This window comes from Epinephelus lanceolatus, chromosome 7 (genome assembly GCF_041903045.1).
Source record: "Epinephelus lanceolatus isolate andai-2023 chromosome 7, ASM4190304v1, whole genome shotgun sequence".
Taxonomy (NCBI): Eukaryota; Metazoa; Chordata; class Actinopteri; order Perciformes; family Serranidae; genus Epinephelus; species Epinephelus lanceolatus.
In genome coordinates this window covers 30,347,659-30,367,317 of record NC_135740.1, presented here as the reverse complement: position 1 = coordinate 30,367,317, position 19,659 = coordinate 30,347,659, and the positions used below count along the sequence as shown (strand labels likewise).

General features: G+C 43.3%; 1 protein-coding gene and 1 non-coding gene across 8 annotated transcripts in view; one reads left to right on the top strand and one right to left on the bottom strand.

Annotated features, from left to right (window-relative positions):
- Positions 1–19,419, bottom strand: part of bcorl1 (BCL6 corepressor-like 1) — a 44,551-nt gene extending 25,132 nt beyond the window's left edge. For 2 of the 7 annotated variants that reach the window (XM_033633549.2, XM_078169429.1), the window contains exon 1: positions 3,513–3,647. The gene's annotated coding sequence lies outside the window, so the exon portion shown is untranslated. Of the gene's footprint in view, positions 1–1,918; positions 3,430–3,512; positions 3,648–5,386; positions 5,512–5,617; positions 7,070–7,129; positions 7,293–13,643; positions 13,797–19,104 lie in introns of those variants that run through there. The other 5 variants (XM_078169428.1, XM_078169427.1, XM_033633548.2 and 2 more) reach the window with 5 other exon arrangements.
- Positions 19,420–19,507: 88 nt separating this feature from the next.
- On the top strand, positions 19,508–19,580 carry trnav-uac (transfer RNA valine (anticodon UAC)). Its single transcript has one exon. It is a non-coding gene; the product is annotated as a tRNA-Val (tRNA).
- Positions 19,581–19,659: the final 79 nt, after the last annotated feature.

Sequence of the window (19,659 nt, the reverse complement as noted above, 5' to 3'; positions counted from 1 at the left end):
TAAACAATGTATTTATTCTGTTGTCGTTTGTTTGGTTTTATTTGTTCGCACGCAGCGAATGCTAATAATTTGTCAGTGTGGATCGATCTGGGGAGTGAATTATCTTTCCTAAAAATAGGATATTCACTGAGTGAAATGAGACCCAATGCATCAGTTGCAGTTGAAACACGGACAGATTATGAGCCAATGGGCCCCTGGCAGAGACACATAAAAGGCCATCATTCCCAAATACCACATCGCCACCTTCACATTGTTCAGACATTTTGCTGTGCTTTGCAGGTTAAACTGAACTCTAAGGTTCTGTTGCTGGTTGAAACTATTTTTTCAGAATGGAGATGAAGACAAGGTGTCTAAAATCATCTTCAAACCGTCCTGCAACAACAGATGAACACCGACACTCACTCTCGAGACATATACTAAATACTATATACGATAAAAGATTAGGGGTGGGGACCGAAATCTGTTACACGACCACTACCTATCGGACCAAATCACAGCACAGACTTCCGTTCCTCATTTTGATGCCAGATTGTGTGTGTAGCAAGTGTGCGATTTTGAGAGTGTGTGTGTGTGACGGTGATGTGTGACAGTGAGGCTGCAGCAACTGAAGCAGAGAGTATGAAGTTAAACGTAGCTGTGAAATGGGTGCATAGTTTAGGCTATTTGTCAGTGAATATATGCAACAGCTTCTCAAGACCTGGCCCAAGTTCCCTGTCTTGCTTTCCACCTGCTGATGACTGAAGTGAAAGGAGTTAGCCCAAAATGATCAGGCGCAGTTAGCCTCAAACTGGAACCTGATGACGATCACTTAAGGTGACTGTTAAGGTGGACAATCTCAGCCGCTCCTAAACTGATAATGGAGAAACGTCTGGTTGCTGAGTCTCTCCTGAGTTAGGGAGACACTTATTGATCGTAGCTCAAAATTGATTTGGCTTTTATTCGAACAGTAACTGTTACTGAGTATTAAATTATCATATTGTTAAGGTTTTCTTTATTCATATTTATTTTGTATTTTTATAAAAGTTATTATATTGTTTAATTTTGGGTTCAAATTTGCCTTGCAATCAAAAAGGCATTTTTTAACATTGTTTTGTGCTTTATTTTTTAGGTATCAGTTCAGGCACCATTTGGGCGACAGTATTGTTTTAGAAGTATTGTTTTAGCACCAGCATGGGACAAGAACAAAAGGAAACTTGACCCTACACAAGATATGTTATAGGAAATCTGTTCTGCAGGTTTCCTTTTTTCAGTCAGGGATATTCTGTTGTCAAACATATTTAAATTTCTCACTGTTTTAAATATGTCTTCCTCTAGCTCAAGTGTATACAATGCAGCTGTTTTGAGTAAAAATATAGTAAAATTAAATACCACATTAGACTCAGGATCTCAGGATCAGGATAAAAAAGGGAATTTCCCCAGTTCTGTGTGATATTATAACAGTAAAAAAACAGAGAGCCTTGCTTATACCCTATGACCTCTCAGGCCCTTGGTAGGCCCGTTCAGTAATCCATCCATGAGGCAATCAGCTGTGACTGCTCAAATGAGCTTTTATCAGTGAGCAGCAGCCTCTAACTGTGTGCTGATGGAGTCATGCACAACTGGTGAGAAGTGGACAACTCCAAGTGTGCAAAAGTTTTGTTTCTTATCTATCGCTGGACATTTAATTATTTATCATTGCCATAAAACAGCCCACCTCGGATGGATGCAGTTTTAATGTGAGGGGTCATGCAGGGTGATCTAAAATTAGACATGAAATTCCACCCATTGCTTCTCCATTGAAAACTCACACAACAGCATACATACCTTTATGCACAAAAACAACGCCAGCCATACACCTGATTATGAATAATAATACGCAAACAGTTCATCTATCTCGATGTCACATGAAAACAAACATTTGAAATACTCTCATACACACCGGCGACGCACGCCATAACAGCCCCTGGTATGTAGGTAGAGGTGAGCGCAGGCGAGCGCATCTGCAAGTAAATGAGACGACTACAAAAAGGGAATAGGCACAAATCTATGTCAAAGCTTTGGGGGAATGGAAAAATGTTTCACCCAGGAGTCAGTGAAACATAACGAATTTGATGCACATAATGACTGACACACCAATCTCTGCTGGAATCTGCGAGCACGGACTGAAAGGGATCCAGCGATGCAGATAGCGCTCAGTGCAAGGAGGGTCTGCATTCATTACCGTACAACAGTTGCTTACAGCTAGTTTGTCTTTGTGCTGCGATCGTGCGCGGTCTACTCCGCCACAACATTTGCATTCATCAGCTCCGATGTAGGCCACTAAATGTATGCAGCAGTCCGGTAACACACGCCGAGGGCAACACCGCTCAGACAAAACAAAGTCGAGCCTGACATTACCTTTGAGATAGAAACACCAAATGATCCTGTTGTAGCACCCGCTACACTTCACTGTCCACCCCGACGGGCACAACAGACACACGTCCCAATGTCATATGTTAAAAAAAGTGCACAATGCATGCTGTGGCATTAGGGCTACTCTGAAAACAATCTGCTCTCCTGTGTTGTAGATATCAGCACGGAAAAACTCTGGAGAGCTCCGGGTCGCTCTCTGTCGCTGGAGATGGCGAGCAGTCACCATAATGACAGAGAATGGCAACTGGCTCTCAGGTGATCCGTGCACAAACTGCACGCGCGCCCTGCCTTCCTCCACAAACAGCCCATAGATTGAAATGTCTCGAGATGAAGGGCAGATGTTTGAGGGATATTATATCAAGTGACAGGAGAGACATCGAGTGTGGCTGCGTCGGAGGAGCATAATGTGGCAGTGTGTCACATCTCCGCCTGATAAGGTAAGTCAACATCAATGCAAAGCCACACGGGAAACACAAGGGGAGAGAGAAACAAACACAAAACTCCTCATCATCCCGTTTCATCAGCCGCGCGAGCACCCCGACAAAGTAACACTGTCTGCGTGTTTTGCAAACAAATAATCAATTTCACGCGCTGATAACACACACACACACACACACACACGCAAATAAGGAAAAAACAAAGTAGCCAGCTGGACAACTAACACAAGGGTGGTGACACAACTTATTGTGCTGCTGGAGTGGGAAACCAAAAAGGGGTCAAACAATATATTTAACTCCGCTGACCACCACCTCCAACACCACCTCCACCACAGCGGGTATGTTTCCAGCTCCCTGCGCAGCGGAGTCTCCGCGAAGCCCTCGCACTACTCCCGGTGCTGTACATGTTGAGGCAGGCTACTGTTATTTATCCCCGGCCGACCTAACGTGAAGTGCTCCAGTCTCTTCTATCGGCCCTCTTTGGTGGACAGGCTGAACCACTTCGGCGTTGAAAGGCATTCACCGAGCCCCCCGACCCACCGAGCCTCTCCTCTCCTCTCCTCTCCTCTCCGTCCCCCCCTCTAAGACTCCTCTCTGTCTCTCCCTCTGCCCAAATATTGAATAATTCCCGAGCTAATCAGCAGCCGAGATAAAAGATGTCTAATGACACAAACAGTCACCAACCCGCTCGTCCAGATGGCATGTGAACGACGCGCAGGCACGACTCGGATACGGCCGTGTCCAGCCTTCCTCCACCGTCCGCGGCTGCTCACTAATCTCGACGGTTTTCGGTCCTAAAAGTCCGGAGGGGGGGTGGGGGGTGGGAGGGAGAGAGGAGGAGGAGGAGGGGAGGAGGGGAGGGGAGGGGGGGTCGCCAAGACAGTCCGTTCCGTATCTCCAGTCTGGTGGGAGAGAGGAGAGAGAGAGAGAGAGGGGCAGAAGGGTGCACGGTGACAGCATGGGAGATGTAGTGCTCGGCTATCCACGCCCAGGATTAGACGCTGGAGAGGCTGGGAGGGGTGAGGACTGCAGGTACCGGCATGCAACGCGAGCCTCAGCCGCTCAAGGGGAATGGGGGGGGGGGGGATCGCAACCAAAGAGTGTAACGGTGCGCTAAACTGAAGAGGCTTATCGGGGTAACCAAGTAATAAACTGTGTTTCTGGGAACCGGCAGGAAGCTCCGAGTGATACTGTGAGCGCGTGTTTGGCGTTTCACTCGCGGTCAGGTCACAGCAGCGGGTGATGGTTGCTAAACGGAATTGCCAAAATACATATAAAAAAAGAAGAGAGAGTGGGAGAGGTTTGGGTCTGTTGCAGGGGAATTAACACGAGGAAGCAAGACTCCGGGTGCTGCAGGCTCTCCAGTTGCATGCTGTAAGCTGCAGACTGATGCAGCCTGGAGAAGATGCGGGAGACACTAAAACCTCTTCTGATCATTTCTGAGTATGGATTTCAAAAACCATAACTATGTGAGACTTGTGAGCTTTCAATAAGTTTGGGTCACTTGTGTCGATGTCATAGACCTGAGGAGGTTTAGCTTCAGTTGTGTAAAAAGCCTGGACACACAAAACATTTGCTCATGGGCTGAGGGCAGGCTCACTTGTGTCTTCCTTTTACTTTGACGGGGATATGTGATACGAGCTGTGTGACCATTTGCACATTCATCTGCAGCCCAAAAATGCCAATATTATGATGCTCATCTGTGTGTCGCCTCCAAATCCTCAATGTCCTTCACGATTAATGCTAAAAAACATAATTAATCCAATATAACTCGTGCAGTGAGATGACAACTTTACTCCCCTGTTTTCATGTTGCACACTCTCCCCTCACTCATTATGACTGACAATAACATGGGCCGACTACATCCCAGCTGTGCTGAGCCCAACTTAACCGCATGATTCCTCATGATTCCCTCGGTTTTGTCCAGGCCTGGTTTCGATGGTGTGAAGACATTTTGTCGACGAGACCACTCATAATCACTGGTCATGATTAATGACAAAAACAGTGCCACTCGTTCTGTGGTTCAGTTCGCTGTCATTCACATCTTGCAGTGCAGTGTGTCAAAATCACATTTCCTGTTATCACCAGGTCAGGTTTTAACTGTATTCATGCACACAGTTTTCTGCACAGAGAGGAGGGATTCGGAAGGGGTCAGAGCAACACTAACATTTGGATCAGAATTATTTTTCAGTTGTTAGTTCTTCACCAGAGTTTACAACAAAAATCAGGACAAGCTGTGCCGGTTCAAGACAATAGCCTTTAACATGGACTGAAATACTCCCAACATGCTCCACACAGCAGCTGAAGACAGACAGGCGGTGTTATAAATACAAGCCACTGGCAACCAGGAAGATGAAACCACTCTAAAGGTAATATGATGTGCAAAGGAACCTCACCTGGAGCTAATATCATATTTACATCACTACATGATTTCTAATTGAATAAAATCTGCTTTTACTTAAAACTTTTTTCTATATTTTCACTTGAGGTCAGCATTTCCTTAATTGACTATAACTTAAGTGCTGGAAAACAAAGACAAAGGAGCTGAGAAGACTCACGTTGCAGCTCTGAGCTGAATGTCAACACATCTGCAACTTCCAGTTTTACAGAGGCGAGCAGACACAAGTTTGAAGCATGAAATCAGTCTGTCGAGGATCTGCACTTCAAGCCTTTCTGATTCCCCCTCAAAGATAAACAGCCACAGGATATTCTCAAAAGCCATAATCACATTTTGGCACAGTAGTTAAGCAGCACAGGTTACTCTGCTGTAATTAGGCCACTTGTCTTACCTGAATCCTGAAAGCAGTGTAGGCCTGCTGTTTACAAGGGTATCCGCTCCTTTAGGCCAACAACAAATTTCCTACTTTTCTCAACACTTGTGGTGGTGAGGAAATAACCGTGTACACACACACACACACACACACACACACACACACACATATATATACAGCGAGGCTGAGCCGGAGAGTTTGTTTAGCTGCTACCATGCACGATCTGTGTCGTTGCTGACCACGAAGGCGATGCAGGACACCGATCCCGTCCATCCGCCGAGAGCGGGCAGCCCTACGAGCTGAAACTATTTCGCTGCTCTCCTATCGCGGAGTGGATCGGTGTGTGTGAGAGCTTCTAACGTGCCCTTCGCCATTCGCTCAGTAATGGCTGCGTGCAGGCAGCCAAATCGTTGACAGATGGCCAGATGAAGTGAAATTGGGGAACCAAAAAACGCCGATCGGTAGAAAGGGGCACGCCGTGGTGAACCGTGTCGGCGCAAAGCAGGAGTATCACAAAGTCGGCAGCTGACACATCGCATTGTGTCTGAGCCGGGGTAACCCGGAGACCTCAACGACCGCGCAAGAGCTATCCCGGTAGTGACCGGCTGCTCGGGGCTTCACCAATTATAGACGAGTTTGGTTCGCAGGCTCCACATCGGATGTCTGAAGCTGTGGGGTTAAAAAAAACTTGTTATGCATGCAATTATAAATCTCCCGAGCAGGGATGTGGTAGGCTATTCCGCACATGCACTATGACAACTGCGATAGCACAGATGAAGGCACGTTGTTTATTCCGAAGGCCTGATTTTTTTTTGTGAAGAATGTCGTCTTTAAAGTGAACATACATGGTCATCTATCTGTGAGTCATATTGGAGATTATCGACCCTATTTAGGCCGCCATGGTTTACAGCAACGAGGATGTCCCGTCTAAGTTCGTGGTTCACCTGGTCAATATTGAATGTCGAGGCTGGGAAGGCGGCGGGGGGTGAAGGCTGAGTACAAAAATCAAGCGTATTATTCTTCCATCTTGGCATAAGTGATGAATTATTCCACAATAAACGAAGGCAGAGGATGGCAGCCGATCACAGAAACACTGAAGGGTGATGTTCTTGTTTGCCAGGTTAATGGATGGCCCGATGCGCCGTCCAGATGATGTTAAATATCTGTCTGAAATGGAAATGCATCACTTCATATATAGTTACTGTGTCGGCGTTTTGGACAGCCGACCGCATCCACACAGCCGATACGCATGGACAGCGGACTCAAGTGTGTCATCTCGATACACAACTTGGCTGTCCATAGGCTACATGTGACACGATCCTACATAATGCCGTGGGATAACAGCGAGACATCACCGCAACTACTGTGGCTCCTGCAAGACACCGACAACTAGAAAATACACATATCCAGGTCAAAGTTTGGCAGAGTTTTACTCGCCCTCAATAGCGTTGTGCAATGCCCCCTTTAATGCCCCCTGCTCGCCCGTAACGCCTTTGTTATTAGTAATCGCATGGTATTGCACCGTCTTACCTTGCGCTCCGAGCTGTCTACAGCCACAAAGCCTGCACACAGCGCAACAAGCTATTGTTGTCTACACACAGGCTTCCGTGCGGGGCCAGGGATGTGATTTTGAAGTAGAATGAATACAGTATGCAATTTTGGCTTGTCCTCGCGATCTTCCCTATATTGCCAGTTTTCGGTCTGCAGCAGCTGGAGATGAAAATCGCGCACCCTGGGTCCTAGCGCCGGGTAAAGCCCTACAGGTGAATAACACAGTGCTGCTCGGTGGGCTTCAATGTTTAATTGCAGGGGACTTCGCTGGAGTCAGATAAATAGTCCGTCTGTGGCAGAGTTTTTTATCCCCGGAGACTCAACAAAAATGTGGACATTACATTTGGAGGACACTTGAGAAACAATGTCTTCAAGTCCAATTACAGTGATCACACATTACTTCAAAAATATACTGATGGTCTCTTGTCACACTGAAAATTATTTACACAAAACACACTTCCAAACTATTCTGTAAAGTCCACTTTATCCACACAGGCTCTGATTTAATGTCAAATGGGGCCACATTTATTTAAAAAAGGATGTCATACATGTTTCAAATCAAAGTCTCCAACAATCAGCGGGTACACTGTCTGCTTCATTAAAGCCAAACTTAGGCAACAGTTACATCAAGCCTTCAATATTTTATTACCGAGGCTAAATTACTGAATAGGCACGCCTGGCACAGATTCAGGGGGCCAACAAAGACAGAGCATCTGTCTGAGGTGACTCTTACATCTCTTGTAGTAAAGTCAAAGAGCACATTAGGGATGTCTTGATAATGTATTATTTTTTTCTTTCACCTGATGCTGCTCTGTGTCTTTCAGAATTATTTACCCATATAGGCCATAGGCGGATTATGACACAATGGGGCCCCTGGGCCTGGACATGTAGCCCCCCCCAACCATCCCCCAGGGCAGGTACAACATGCTGTTGTTTCTCCCCACTGAATTAAAGGGCCCACATTGCTAAGAGCGCTCAGCACATCTACAGTCCTGAAGACAAACTGAAGGGATACAGACACTCTTTTAAAATGTATCATGATGGTTTCTTTCTTGTAGTTTTTCTTTTTTAAAGACTATTAGCTCTCTGTTATTGACATGATGACTAAGCCCTTTAACAAGAAATGCAAAATTAATAATAGCGACTTCATGCATAGGCTCTGTCTTAGGGCCCCCCTGAGCCTTTGGGCCCCTGGGCCTGAGCTGGGCAGGCCCGTTTGGCAATACACCCATGCGTCCGACCTCACAATTGACCCTTCACTAAGTCCCGCCCCTGGATGCAGACTGGCTAATCATAATGTAGCATCAGGCTGGCTCAGACCAGGGTCTGACAACGACACAGCTGTGCTCCTTTAACTCTAATGCAGTCGTTTCAGATTTCCTTCATTTTCAGGCTGGTTTTGTGGATTTGGAGCTAAATGTTGTGCCTGGGGCACGTCGTGTATTAATGATACTTGTTACCTGGAGAGGCTGGAAAAAGATATACATTGCTTCCCTGTTCCAAAACCAAAATCAAACCCTGAAAAGTGTAGGGTTAGCTAGCTAGCTACTGAAGATATAACCTACTGAATGTATACACATGCTGCTTTTGCTTTTTAATGATTATAACAGTGAAACAAAGACCGACCCTGCTGTACAGGAACCAGTGAAGGGAAGCAGGGAAACTTTGCTGATATTCAACCAGCTGTGTGTCATCACATTGTGGGTAGATGAACGTTGTTTGACTTCCTGCCCGTACAGCGGCAGAGGTCCGGGTGCTGGCAGCGGCACGGGGGGAAGTCAAACACAGTTCATCTGCACACACTGTGATGCTACACAGCTGGTTCAATATCAGCAAAGTTTCCCTTTATATTCATTGTCTTGTGTGGCGATCAGCAGTGATGTGGTGGTTCACTTTTACACTGTGATCTGTAGCCTATAGTTCGGTTTTAGCTTCTAACTATCTTTGTCTTTTTAACCTGTTGTTGCTGCTGGGTCAGTTTGACATCCTGGATATATCCTTCAAACACAGACTGTAGACCCCTCTGTCTGCTTCTCTCTGGAATCACTCTTTCATTTTTCAAAAATGTGATAATATTTCTTCAGGGAGTGCAGTTAGTTACCGTGTGGGCTCCATGTTTACTCCGAAAGCTTGTTGGACCATCACAAAGGGGCGGGGCTTAGCGAAAGGTCAATTTGATAACGAGCATTTCCAACTTGGGGTCATTTGGTCTCAGGGGACCGAAAACCTATGCTTCTGGGGTAATGATGTAAAATCAATATTAAGGTACAACAATTGCATTAACAGTCATGCTGATATGAAATCTGGCAGGAAGTATCCTGAATTAAAGAGGGAAATGGCTAAATAAGATCGTGGGGTTTGCTGCCATTCTATTTTAAAATATCAACCACAATATCCTCAACACACACGCATACAAACTGCAGGGGCTACCTCTGGCTGCACCCCATGTAGTCTTAGTCCTTTGCAGCGGCCTGGGTTGAATTACGGCCGAGGCCCTTCGCTGTGTGTCATCTCCCCTCTCTCTTTCCTGTCCATCTATGGCTGTCCTATCAATAAAGGCAAAAATGCCCTAAAAATAAACTATGAAAACTCCTGCTACTGTCTGCTTGACAAATTCTCATCACAAATGATTCTTTTCCAGCAGTTTACGGTGAATATCTCTGCCCCCCTCTGCTTTAACTTGAAGCCCAGGATGACCTTTCTATCCTCAAAATTACACTTGCTGTGGCCTAAATTCTTTACTGTATCTCAAATCAGAGAAAACAGCATTTTCGGTCACTAGCCTTCCAGATTGTCTTGCCAGCAATGTGAACATGGAAATGTTGAACATCCCAAAGTTTTACATTAGAAATGTACACTGTATAGATACCACAACTCTGACTCTATCGGACACAGGCGACATTAGACCTGCATTATAATAGGTCAAGCAGTTTACATGTGTATGATATCAATATATCTGCTAATATTAGCTCATTGCAGCTATATTGATATAGGTGTATATAGCATATCACCTGATAAAATAAATGTACAGAAATGCCCAAAATATGTTTTAAACAGTGTCTATGTCCATCAGAGAGTAGCGACATGTTTATTTGCACCTGTAAAAGTGTTATTTATGTTAACATTGGACAACTAATCATTATCAGATTTTTAAACTCTCATATATCAATATCAGTGTCAGCCTCCTGTGTCATTTGGGCTGTAGTTTCTATGATATTTTATGCAGTGTTGTGTATTTTGTATAATATCTTTGGAGAGGGGTGTTAGTGTGGATTTGCTGTGGCAGGAAGCTGGACAGGCATTAGACAGCCTCTCTTCATTTCCTGTTCAAAAGTGAGGGTGCATTTTTTTTCACTAACAGCAGCACTTGCGCGTTAACCAGCAAAATGTCACTGGCAAAGACACAAAATGAGCACAAGCTATGAGGGGGTCTGTTGCTACAGACTGGAGTCGGGGGCTTTTAGGCGTTTGTGCCCAAGGGACAATTGTCTCACAATCACTTTATGTCGTATTGTTATTTTCTTTGTGTATCACAGATTGTAAAGTTGTTTGAAGGGAGCTTGTTTATGTTAACCAAATCAGCAACAGCTATTGCTTGTTCTCTTGGCAACATGACACGGACGAACTAAACAAGATAAACTTGACGTTCCAAAAGTACAAATATAGAAATTGGACAAATCAGTGGTGCAGAAACAAGACTGATAATCATCAGCGATATAGATGTGAACAAAGCTAGCAGAATCAAATTTTCTTGTGTTTCTTGGTTTAAGTCTTTTGCTGTAATTACATACAGACCTCTTAAAGATATACCTGGACTTGACACTTGAGGTCAGGACATCCTGGGAACTTATTAGAGCCTTGTAAAAGTGGCTTAAGTCAGTGAACAAATCAGGGCTGCTGTTAGTGAGTTAAAGGCCCAGTTATGGGGTCATGACTTCACTGGTGGGATCTGAGAAATCAACAAGAAGGAAGCAGGCTGAGCTCAGGTAGGCTGTGTCTCAGTGCAACAAGTTTATAACACAGTGGTCTCAGAAGCCTTTGCAAGCTCATCTGCGCTGTTAACGGGTGAGTCATGCTCCTCGTGCCTCAAGGGACATCACTGGAGAAGTACCTGAGATGTTCCCTAAGGTTATGGGAAAGCAACACTGTCAGAGGCACCAGAGCAAACTACAGGCCTCTGCAGACAGCCACAGATACAGTATATTATTTAGGACAGCTTCCTCTGCCATAAATGGACATTGCTTTCATTAAAGTGGTGATCGACAATTAAGGAGAGCGCAAGACTGGATTTGGCAACCATCACAGCGGCTAACCTTGTATGGTCATTTAACCCTACATACAAAAACACATATACAGCATATATCCATTAAGCCACGCTGTTAGTTTTGATTTTGTGTCTAAGTTTTCAGATATCTGTTTCTGAGATTCTGGCTTTCATCCTACTACAATTTCATTTATGGAAATGCATCATGAAAAACCCAAATGCAGTCTTTCCAGAAACAATACCCTGGTTACTCTGGATGATCTACAGACCGCACTGTGACCAAGTTTCATTGGAAATACTGTACTTTCTACAGAAGAAACGCACCATGTGGAAACTGTTGACAGTGAGGTCTGTGGATTATCCCGAGTAACTGGGGCACTGCAGCTGAGTTTTCCAAACATAATTTTCAAACTTTTTCAGCAGCACAAATAAAACTGTATTCACTTTTGCTATACGAAAGGCGGGTTCAGAGGTTTCAGAGGCTGGTATCTGAAAACACAGATGCATAAAACTGAAATTACCCGCATGGCAAGACATCATTAGGATTGACTGATGACTTTGGGTGTAGCTCCAGTGATCTGATTCTTTATAACAGGTGTTATGAAGTAGAAAGAAATGTGATCTATTCAGGAAGTAGATGTCACTGATAGAAATGGCGTGTGCTGTCAGTGTTGACCGAGATAGTCTCTGCAGACCAGCCTCTCTGCAGGGTCTACAGCTTTATTGGTATCACAAGTGTGTGTAAAAAGAGGGCCATCATGACGGCCACGGGCATGTCACAGCAAATGGTGTACCCTGTTAAACTGAGAACGTGCTGCACAGTTAAGTCTCACTGTAACACTAATGTAGTCCCAATGACAGATTTTCAACATTGTAGAGGGTCTGCACCAAACAAGGCCGGCTACCACTCACAGCTGGGAACATTTTATCTGAGATTAGAAGTAAAAATCTTTCACCTCCTGATTAAAGCTCAGATTATTACAAGCAGTCAGGATTAATTCAAACACATAAGACTTTTCTGACTGTAAATTGGAAAAACCTGAATGTGATCCGGTGGTTTCAGATGAATTACAATAAAAATCTAAATTCACTGTGCTTGTCAACAACTAAAGACTCATTCTGCCACCTACTGCCACACCAGATTCCTTTCTGAAGTTGATCATTTTAAAGTTTCTTTAAATATTTAGCCCAGTTTTCCAAATGTTTCCGAATGCCAGAGTTGAGTTGGCGTTAAGACAAAATTTTGTATTACACACACACCAAAGGCCAAATCGCCTCCTAAATTATCATATGACTGGTCGCTGACAAGCAATGTTGCATTTAAAAAGCGCGGTGCTCACTCCACTTAAATTCACTCCACGTGACTTTCACCAAACTTCACAGAGAACAATGAAGGCAAGACGGCATCACCGATCAGTTTTAACCAAATATTCTCTGGTGTAACAGAAGTCTCCACTTCCTCCCACTGTACAAAAATGAAGCCAAAATATCTCTGGTACACCCTCCGCCATCTTGTCCTGGTGACGTTATTTGGGGCCAGAGTCTGCACAGTGGCAATCTCTGCAGGATCAAGTTGCTGCCATCTGACCATTTGCAAGCAATGCCATCGATCATGAGCATACTGACTGGCACACACAGCTATCAATCATGACGCCAAACCTGACATACACATACACAAGCACGATAAGAACTACCTTCAATGACAGAAACCATCTTTGGGGAAATTTATTTGACGTGCTCTTTTTAGTTTTGCCCATGTCCCATCTGTTAAAATGGAGGGGACGGGGTTTATGACCTACACCACAGCCTGCCACCAGGGGGTGTTCAAGATGTGTTGGCCTCACTTTTGGGGAACTGCCATTAAAGGCCCAGAAACACCAAAATGACTTCAAACAAGTCGGGGCAACAAAAGCCAACTGCTGCATCGCTCCATGTTGGACCTTACGCCTGAACACATCACAAAGCCTACTGCTGACAACCAATCAGCCTGAACATTCTGCACCCGCGTGAGAGAAAAAAACTCTTCACACCAGCAGATGGCAGTAGTCTGTAATGGTCATTCAAAAAGGGAAACCGAAAGACAGTCTTGACACTAGTTAGCATATTAACAACACAATCTAATGTTGAAAGAGCTGCGCATTTTTATTGCACACCAGTGAACAATAACACACACTGTCACGAAATGTTTCTGCTAAAGAGCTCAATGGCTAAGAAGAAAAATAATCTTACCTTGTGCAACAAAACTGTCTTGGTCTCACGCCTTCTTGACTTGAGCTGTTCTTTACTTTCCTCACTTCCGTTTCTCTTCTCAGGTGCTGAGCTGAGCTGCCAATCAGAACGATTTCATTCACAGATGGGCTCCGCCATCAATGATTAAACATGCTGAAATGACAAAAAAGAAAAAGCTGACAGGGGCCCTCACAGCAGATACGGAAAAAACTCCTCCCAAAAAAACCTTTTAACGGGGGTCAAAAACTCCACATGACACATTTAACATCCTTGTTAGTTATCACTGACTGACAGCTGTCAAAGCTGTCAGTGAAAATTCTCAGTCATCCAGGTCATGCTAATCGTAAGTACTATATCATAGGCAATTGGACTTGCTTGAGTTTACTGAAGACGTTTCGCCTCTCATCCAAGAGGCTTGCGACTCCGCACCAGTCAGAACTGAAGAAGCCTCTTGGATGAGAGGTGAAATGTCTTCAATAAACTCTACGCACTTCTGACAGCTGTCAAAGTTAACGCACCAACAACTTTACCAACGAGCTGAAAAAGCCAACAAGAAGACTACGGGTGTAAATCATGCACAATTTAAAATATTTCCAAAATATCTGCATTACAAATGTTTTATGAGGAAGGAATGTGTTGATCATGCCTGTTAGAGGATACACAGAATGTGCCGTTGTTGAGAAACACAGAATCTAAACTTTGCTTACAATAAAACTCCACAGAACATCTTCAAGGCCATTCAAGTGTGTTCTGACGGAGAGTGGATCGCTATCGAGATTCACTAGAACATATTTTAAATTCAATTTAATTACAGAATTGTAAGAAATAACTGAGACAGGACCTCAGCAACAGATTTGCAAGCAAACATGCAATGTCACTTCACCACGTTGCACCAAGTGGACACAGATTTCCTTCAAACAGCCAAAAATAAAATCATTAAAAACTGTTTAGAAGCTGCTTCAGCTGAGAGGCTATTGTTTCTGTTTGTGAGATGAGATTAAACAATTAGTCTATTAACTGATAAGATAACTGACAAAAAATATATTTTTTATAGAATCCCTCAGGTCATTTATCAAGCTACAATGACAAACACTGTGTAGCTGCAGCTTCTCAATTGTGAGTATTTGCTAATTTTCTCTGTTTTATTTTAATGTTAGTAGAATATCTTGAGGTCAAACTATCTAAAAACGTCCCAGTGGGCTTTAGAAAAATTGTGATGGGCATACTTGGCTTTTTTCTGACATTTCATAGACCAGATGATTAAGTAAGAAATTAAATCAAAATGAATAGATGCCACATGGATATTTCGCATTTGCATACTGTAGAGTAGGGCTACAAGTAATGGTTACTTTCAATGTCGACTCATCTGTCAATTATTTTCTTGATTATGGGATTCGTTGTTTGTTCACAAAATGTCAGAAAATGGTGAGAAATGTCAATCTGTGCTTCCCAAGGCCCCAGATGACGTCCTCAAATGTCTTGTTTTGTCCACAACCCAAAGATATTTGGTTTACTGTGACAGAGGAGGAAAGAAATCAGAAAATATTCACATTTAAGAAGCAGGATTTAGAGAATTTTGACTTCTTTTCTTAACAAAAAAACAAAACAAAACAAAAAAACACAATAATTCTTAAACCGGTTAATCAATTATCAAATTAGCTGGTGGCTGATTTTAAGTTGACAACTCAATTAACTGATTAATTGTTGCAGCTCTAGCTTAGACAGTCATTTTTAATTTGTTTATACTGAATTCCAAGTATGATATTGGACACCAGTAAATAATCATTACTGCTATCTAGTATCACGTGCACTGCACATATACTATGTGGGTCAGATTCAGAGCTCGTGGAGTAGATCTAGCACATCATTGAATTTTGATCCTGCCCCTTTATGAATCTGCCTTGTTTATTAATTCTGGCCTGCTTTGTTGGAGCCAGGATCAGTGTGAACACACGCTCTGGCTGCCTCTCAAGGTGTGCTATTGTACCCCACATGATAAACAGATGCAGCTGTCATCCCCACATTTTCACCAACGCTGCCTTACTGGCCTTCCCTCACTGGCAAAAAAAATGGAAGGACGATACTAGAGATGTGATGATTAGTCAATTATATAATCAACAGAATATGAATCAGCATCTTTTTTGATGACAGATTGGTCATTGAAGTAATTTTTCAAGCTAATGTGCCAAAAATATGATATTTCCAGGTTCTTAAATGGGGCTATTTTCTGCTTTCCTTGGTTTTAAATTATAGTAAATGCAATATTTTTGGTAACATTGGTTGGTCAAAACAAGATATTTGATAAAGCCACTTAAAGCTCTAGGACAGGGGTGTCAAACATAGGGACCAGGGGCCAGAACCTGCCTGCCAAAGGGTCCAATCCGGCCCACTGGATGACCTTGCACACATAATACTGACGCACTTGTGAAGGCTAAGAGGTGCCAGGAGCAAGTGAAACACTGAGTAGCTTTCTTCATATAAATTGCTGTTTCAGAGGCTCTTCCATACCGAACAGATTACAGTTCTTTTCTTTCACTTTAGTTTGGTGTGGTGACATCGGGATTTCTACACAGGAGTGGAAATGTACAGAAAAATGCACATGCAATGACAGTAAGTAGTCAACTGACTGAATGTGGAACAATTGAATTTGAATTTCCCCTCTGGGGGATTAATAAAGTATATAAAATTAAATTAAATTAAATTGAGAAATACTATTGAAATTGCATTTATTCCTCTGAGGACATCACAGGCTGTTTGTCACCTGTTTTGTAAATGAATTAGCATTTTAAAAAATGTACTTCTTAAAACAAAAAAAGGCAACATTTTGGAGGTGTTTGTTATTTATAGGATACTATGCAGTGGTTTTACTGGTCCAGCTCACGTGTGATCAAATCGGACTGCATGTGGCCTGTGAAATAAAATGTGTTTGACACCCCTGCTCTAGGATATTATAACAGACTTTTCTCACTGTTTTCTACGGTTTTTATAGCCCAAACTGTTAATTGTGAAAATAATCATAATGATTATAACCGCTAGTTGCAGCCCTAGACGATACTGAAGGAGGATGATTACAAGGGAGGGAGGAGGGGAGACTCTTTGGTGTAAAAAACTGTACGACACATAGGCCATCACTGATTTCAGACCCCATACCAGTAAACTACAGAACATACAGCCTGAACATCAGAGCAGGAGTTAGCTGACTGTGAGGCTCAGATATGTAGTTTTGAACTCTTAACAGACTGATTTGATGCAGAGACCACAGCAGCAACACTTCCACATACAGGTGCTGGTCATATAATTAGAATATCATCAAAAAGTTGATTTATTTCAGTAATTCCATTCAAAAAGTGAAACTTGTATATTATATTCATTCATTACACACAGACTGATATATTTCAAATGTTTTTTTCTTTTAATTTTGATGATTATAACTGACAACTAATGAAAATCCCAAATTCAGTATCTCAGAAAATTAGAATATTACTGAAGACCAATACAAAAAAAGGATTTTTAGAAATGTTGGCCAACTGAAAAGTATGAACATGAAAAGTATGAGCATGTACAGCACTCAATACTTAGTTGGGGCTCCTTTTGCCTGAATTACTGCAGCAATGCAGCGTGGCATGGAGTCGATCAGTCTGTGGCACTGCTCAGGTGGTATGAGAGCCCAGGTTGCTCTGATAGTGGCCTTCAGCTCTTCTGCATTGTTGGGTCTGGCGTGTCGCATCTTCCTCTTCACAATACCCCATAGATTTTCTATGGGGTTAAGGTCAGGCGAGTTTGCTGGCCAATCAAGAACAGGGATACCATGGTCCTTAAACCAGGTACTGGTAGCTTTGGCACTGTGTGCAGGTGCCAAGTCCTGTTGGAAAATGAAATCTGCATCTCCATAAAGTTGGTCAACAGCAGGAAGCATGAAGTGCTCTAAAACTTCCTGGTAGACGGCTGCATTGACCTTGAACCTCAGAAAACACAGTGGACCAACACCAGCAGATGACATGGCACCCCAAACCATCACTGACTGTGGAAATTTTACACTGGACCTCAAGCAACGTGGATTCCGTGCCTCTCCTCTCTTCCTCCAGACTCTGGGACCTTGATTTCCAAAGGAAATGCGAAATTTACTTTCATCAGAGAACATAACTTTGGACCACTCAGCAGCAGTCCAGTCCTTTTTGTCTTTAGCCCAGGCAAGACGCTTCTGACGCTGTCTCTTGTTCAAGAGTGGCTTGACACAAGGAATGCGACAGCTGAAACCCATGTCTTGCATACGTCGGTGCGTGGTGGTTCTTGAAGCATTGACTCCAGCTGCAGTCCATTCTTTGTGAATGTCCCCCACATTTTTGAATGGGTTTTGTTTCACAATCCTCTCCAGGGTGCGGTTATCCCTATTGCTTGTACACTTTTTTCTACCACATCTTTTCCTTCCCTTCGCCTCTCTATTAATGTGCTTGGACACAGAGCTCTGTGAACAGCCAGCCTCTTTAGCAATGACCTTTTGTGTCTTGCCCTCCTTGTGCAAGGTGTCAATGGTCGTCTTTTGGACAACTGTCAAGTCAGCAGTCTTCCCCATGATTGTGTAGCCTACAGAACTAGACTGAGAGACCATTTAAAGGCCTTTGCAGGTGTTTTGAGTTAATTAGCTGATTAGAGTGTGGCACCAGGTGTCTTCAATATTGCACCTTTTCACAATATTCTAATTTTCTGAGATACTGAATTTGGGGTTTTCATTAGTTGTCAGTTATAATCATCGAAATTAAAAGAAATAAACACTTGAAATATATCAGTCTGTGTGGAATGAATGTATACATTATACAAGTTTCACTTTTTGAATGGAATTACTGAAATAAATCAACTTTTTCATGATATTCTAATTATATGACCAGCACCTGTATAACTGATAGGATCACACAGCGCAGGAGTGCTCTGAGGAACAAGCTCTGTGTCGTGCATAGGTGACTGTCTGAAAACAAAAATCTGTATGAGGAGATGGTGCTCGAGATGCAGATCTATGAATACATCAACCACATTAATTTTCCAGTTCATAGCCTTTAATCTGAGCTGGACTAATGACCTTGCATTGTAGAAGGTGACACTAAATGTAGGTCAGAAAACTATTTTAACAAACATGTAGCAAATGAGCTTTTAAATTGCTTTCTACTGTGTTGCTTTGTTTGACTACCAGTGGTGTGTAATGTTTAAACCTTTAAGGTGGTCTGTGCATCAGCTGTGAAGTATTAAAACATAATCAAAACACTCTTATTTTTGGTTACTGCAGTGCAGTTAGATTTCTTATTAAACGTGCTAAGTGTCTCAAGTTTATTTTCTAATGTGTGGGGTCTCACTGTGAGACAGCTTCATGACGTATCTGTGTTTCTGACCAAACTGTCACATGCACAGAAAGTAACCACAGATGTGTCAGACTGTGTCCTGCTTCGTGGGAAAGGAAGTTTGCACATACTTGGTCCCTGGCAGGGAGGATAAGCTGCAAACGCAGATCCTTGCGCCTCAACATGTCAGCCCCAGTGCATGCACGGAACAAACGTAGGCGACCTCATAGCTGGCAGCTCCGTTGCTGGATGTTAGCTACCGTACCGTGTGATCAGCCATAAACACAAAACGTCCCAAGAGGGCTCCACTCGCAGCAGAGCCACAGCACCAGCAGCGGAGGTATCGCTGGGTTAGGATGCAGGATACAGGAGGCAGGCAAGGTGACTAACTGAGGAGACTTGACGATATATGGTGTCGCTGAACCGCAGCTACGAAGCAGAGAGATTAAGCCTAACGTTACATGGAGATATCGTGGATGTCAGTGTTGTCATTCGCAAAAACAAAACCGGAAGTGCAGGGAAACGTAATCAGCTGGTTCCATAGTGTAGCGGTTATCACGTCTGCTTTACACGCAGAAGGTCCTGGGTTCGAGCCCCAGTGGAACCAGTATACCTTTTCTGTTTCTCCAAACAACTCGATTATCTACTCTTAAAATCAATCAATCAACATTTAAACGACACTGCAA